Raw genomic sequence first — 5,474 nt, 5'->3', positions numbered from 1 at the left:
GCGAAACGATCTCGATTTCATCTCTATCTATTTAATACAGACCTCGATTTTTCCTTTCAACCATACAATTAATAAACGACATCTTTATTTATACGAATGTTACGATCAAGATATCGCTCTTGACTTTTTTTGTAAAACGAGGGAAAGCCTAAATCCCCTCCTGCCAATTATATATGTACATACATGTGTACGAAAAAATTTTTGAACAATTTCTTGATTTTGGAGAATTTAGAGAAATAAAATTATAACACTCCGTCTGATTCTATGATAATCACATAGGCGATATACCAAATTTTCAATTTTCTATATTTACGAAATGATGAAATATGATTACATAATTAAGCTTCTCGATTAACTCCTCGATTAAAAGAAGTATAAAAGAATCTCTCGAAAAGACGATGGTAGATTCTTAACTTATCAAGTGATTCGTCAGTTTTTTCTTTTTTCTTTTTTTTATAATTCGATTCAACGAAAGATCTCGAAGAATCCCCCGGAAAATTCCCCCGTTTCGAGATAATAAAGAAAGCCCATTCTTCTCTCTGACCTCGAGCCAGGGAAACAACGGCGTATATAGACGCGCGTCCGAGTTAATCAGCGCTAACCAAGAAAAGTCCTTAAATACTTCTCTAGCCGGCTTCATCTTAGCCCGAGGAAGGTCTTGCTCGCTTTCCAATTAAGCGGCGCGGCGTGTTTAATTTTCACGGAAAGATCCACCTAGAATCCACGATTGAATGGGATGCACCTTCGGGAGGTATCGATCAACCGGAAAGAGATGGATACCTCCGCCTCTTTTACCTTGTAATCGGTAAGCCCGTGCTGCCACCAGATTTGCCGGCTACAACAAATTTAATCGTATAATTAAGGAAGAGGCACGGGCAGGCCACGTGAAATGGCGCGCGACATCCACGATGACAGATATATTAGGCTACGACTCAATGGAAACGTTACAGATTATTCGGCTGGTAGATCTCCACGGCAAACACAACATCAATTTTTCCCATGCAGCCTCCCTCCACGCGGCAGGGGTTCTCAGAGAGACGGCCACGGGGGTAATTCTCATTGCGGACCCTTCCCACCGTCGGTGTCTCTCGATGTCAACCCTGTGTTTGCGAGAATCTTCCCTCTGGACAAACGTGACGCATACGAGAAATCATTGATTCCTCGTGGATGTTTATCGAATTTCGCCTGACCCGTGACCGCTCTATTCTATCCGTGAACGGGGTTCGTCGAGATTTTTTCGTCTATTAAATATATAATTGCCATTCGACGAGATATTGTATTCTCGATTAAGATTATTCTCTTCCGTGAAATCCACGAATCCTCGTGAAATGGATATTTCTTTTTTTTAGAAGAACAAACACAAATAATTAAAATGTAACTTTTGAACGAATTATAATCCTTTCGATGGAGGTTGCCCCTTCTTGCCATTCTCCTACGGGATGGGAAAATTTCGTATTTAGACAAAATATATAGGAAGATGTCGGGCCACGCAGTGCAAATATATTCAATGAATATTCCTTCGAGCAACGTTTTAAACCTACTTGAAGCTGAATTCGCGCAGATGGATATACGATTCGCGAGCGTGGCTCCAGTTACCCGATACAAATTTCACGTTGCTTGTAATTACTCGTGCTTACACTGTTATCATTGAAGCTCATTAGCGGATATTAAACGCAAAGTCTTTTCGACGGAGCGGAACGAACCGCACGATACCGTCGTGTACCGCGGGCCCGGTCATTCGCCACGGAATTTGTGGAAGAAGAACCCGGATTTATACGCGGATACGCGTGTATACGTGTGTGGGCGTGAGTCGTCGGAGAGTGTGGATGTACGTACGTAAGTGAAAACAGGACGAAAATGGGAAGCGCTGAACTGGTATAAACAAGGGTCGCATGCAATATTAGGGGCATTAAGTCGCCATAAAGAGCGCATTAGGGGTGCGCCCGTGCCCTCGAGGGGTAGTTTAGCGTTTAATTGTCCCACCCCGTGTATCAAAGGTTTCGATTTCTGCTTGACTACGCGCGTTATAAATCCACGTACGTTCGTCGTTTCGCACGTTTGTGCGCGATCCGTGCTTAATTATTGTTACACGTAAGATCGGTCTTGTTAATCTTCCATTTCCGGTTCAAAAATGACACACGCGTGTACGTTGTGTCATTGGACCGATCGAAATCGTATAATGGAATTCTTTATTTCGGATCTGACCTTATTTCCCTTTCGATAAAAATTCCATGAGATTTCCTCGATGAATATTAAGTAACGTTCAGATTTCGAGTATTCGGATTTCCTTCTGATTATATTTATATCTGTATATACATCTATAAAAAGAAGAAACGCTTTCTAAGAAACGCCGTCAATCTTCTTTACCCTAAAAAGAGAAGATTTGAATCCGTGGATGTAATAAAAAATTTTCACTTCAGGTGATTACCGATAATTCGTTACTCGATTCGACAACGAAATTTCGATGACGAAACGTCCTCGTGCACATCCATTGACGAGCTTCGCCACGTTCTGGCGCACACGCCAGACACGTACAGACGCATACGTATACACATTCGTACGTAGACATTATATATGAGGGGAGGGGAGGAGGGGAGGAGGGGTACCCGAAACGTATAAGAGGAACAGGCGAATACCCAAGTTGCTATTGAACCGATTTTGAGCAAATATCACTTGAAGCAGGTCGGGGAGATTCGCGATTCCGTAGTGACGGGGTAGTTGGTGGTTGCTGGAAGAGCAGGGGGGAGGGGGAGGGAAGGAGGAGGCTGAAAAGGGACTTGGAGGGGGTGGTAAAGGGACCAGGAGGTAAGGGTGCGAGCGGGACAGAGGGGACGGGGGGACGGGGGGACGGGCAGGCGGGACGGAGGCAGAGACAGAAGCAGAGAGCTCACAAGCCCTTCGGCAAATTTCATAACCGAACTTGTCGTATTTGCCCAGATTATTTCAATATATTCGACTCAAGCCGGGAATCTGTTTGCGAGCGAGTGTATGCGTGAATGGAACTTGCCGCGGTCGCAGCAGCGTCCGCCTATGTGCGGTTCNTCTCTATCTTCGCGCTACCCCTGTGTTCTTCGTCGATGAGACTGGTAGTGGTAGGTGCCTGCCTGCCTGCCTGCCTACCGCGAGAAACTGCCGCACCCACTAAGTCAACCGAGCGGTACTTGGCCGCGTGTCGTTGATACAGCATTTTAAGGAAATTCGAACGGGTACGACGCGGCCTTGCGTCGTATCCTCGTATCCCTCACCCCTCGAATCGATTTCACCTTCGATTTTTCAATGGTTGGGTCGGAAAGCGTCGGTTGCTCGAAAGCATCGGCCTCGGTCGACGGAAGACGAACCGCGAGGAATTGCCACCGCGAGGATCCATGGAACCGAGTTATTACATTTGGCGATCGCTGCCTCGTGCTCTCTATCGGTGGTACGGAAAGTTTAATAACACGGTTCTTTGGGAGGTTTCCCCGCTATTTCGAGAGGAGATTTTCGAAGCGAAGGATTGGTTTCTGATGATGTTTTGGTAGATCAACGTAGCAAGGTAGTAGTAGTAGTAGTAGTGGTTCCAGATCGAGTCAAGTATAAATTCTCTGATTACTGGGGAATGTTATTGCGGTCCCTGCAAGGGAAGGGAGAAGGGAGGAAAGTGGAAAGTTTTTTCCCCTTATCTATCCCGTTTCAACGCGTGATTGTAATTCGCAATTCCAATTTTAGAGAAGTTTTAGAGCCAGTTTTGATGAAATTCGCGGGCATCGATTATTCACGATATATCGGGTGAGTCGTGATGGATAATGTAAATAGAGGAGACATTCGGCTAGACACGAATTAAATTTATTATCGTTAAATCGAGTTTCGACACGAAGGAAGAATTTTAGATGCTTGCGAATGCTTGGAAACGTTGGATGAAAGAGATATTAACAAGCGTTCGCGCTAGGGCGATCAATTTTGTTATTATTAGCGGACGGTTAACGGGGAGATAGTTGGTCGGCCGTTGATCCGTTAAATTGGCAGGAAATGGAGCGGTGGATAACGTGAAACGCGTCGCGTTTCATGAAGTTGCGCTAATTAAATAAAAGGAGAGGAGATGGTGAATGTTGCAGAGCGGAACGCGAGGGGCACGTGGCGGCACGTGTGCACGCCTTTCCCCAAAGGACTGTCCCAACCGTTCCTATAATGTATTATTAGTCCATGGAATGCGATATATATTAGTTTGGGATCGGTGGACAGATTCGGGAATCAATTAAATAACAATAGCCGCTCGTTAATCCCGCGTCGAGACCGCAGACGTGACCATCCTGAACCATCCCGCGATCATTAATTACTCCCTACTTTCGTCGGTGGTTCGCGCTTCCGGCGTTCTCCGTTTCATCGTGGTCGGTGGTTGTTACGGTCTACGCTACGTTTCCCTATGTTTTCGAATATGGAATATATTATATTCGTGGAATAAGAGAAAATGAAGATTCGAAACGAAAGATTCGATACCAAGTTGATTTATGCGAAGCCAAAGCTAAAGCATTCGATAAGATTGATATTATAATTTATTAACTCGCGTAGTATCGATCGATATCGATAAGTTATATATAAGTTATAGAATTTTGTTAAATAAACGATATGTACGGTTGAGTGAAACATTTAGCGTGATTTGTAACATTTTTAACTGCTATAATATTTTATTCGAAGACGATTTTATATCTATTCGCGCAATTACGTGCAATAATAGATCGTTGCAAGTGTGATATATTCATTGTCTTGAAACATTTAAGAGAGATTCATTTTTTCTTTTTTTTTTAAATACGAGATTTTCCCGAATTATCTTACATTCGTTCCCCACTTCCTGTCTGAAAGGTAAATTTTTAGTGAAATCCATCGTGAAAGATGAGACAACTTCGTGAAATTATAAATACACGAATGAGATTTGACGAAGAAATTAATCTTCATTGATCGTTCGATGATTCTCTAATCGCGTTATCGATGCCGGTTATATCTCCATCGATCGGCCGTTCTCCCGGCACAAAATGGATGAAAATAACAGAATCCCGGAACACGGAGCGGAGACTCGTGGAGATCGGAATGAGGATAGATAAGTAGCCCATCCTTACCGAAAAAAACCGGAAGGTGGGAGTAATAATTGACGACAGACAGCTGATTCGAGCTAAAATTAAATTCCCTCTCTCGACGACACGTTAGGCGGATAATCAGGATTCGAGGATCGCAGTAGACGGCAGCCTCCATTGTTTCATTCGATTTACACCCGTGCTCCATACCCATAATACAGAACCTGCAATTTACAGGAGAATGAAAAGTTAAGCCCGTGCAGAAGGCTCAGGGGTGGCGTGCAGACAATGGGCCCTGGCTTTAAAATCTCTCCGGCAAACAAATGGGAAAGCCCGGCTCAAAACGTAATTGAGATATTGAGATCTGATTAAGATGAAATCAATAACACGGACCGGTTGCCGCATTTTGCCTCGTCCTACATTCTGTCT

Source organism: Apis dorsata, unplaced genomic scaffold (assembly GCF_000469605.1).
Source record: "Apis dorsata unplaced genomic scaffold, Apis dorsata 1.3 scaffold_988, whole genome shotgun sequence".
In the NCBI taxonomy this organism is placed as follows: Eukaryota; Metazoa; Arthropoda; class Insecta; order Hymenoptera; family Apidae; genus Apis; species Apis dorsata.
This window is presented reverse-complemented; position numbering follows the sequence as displayed.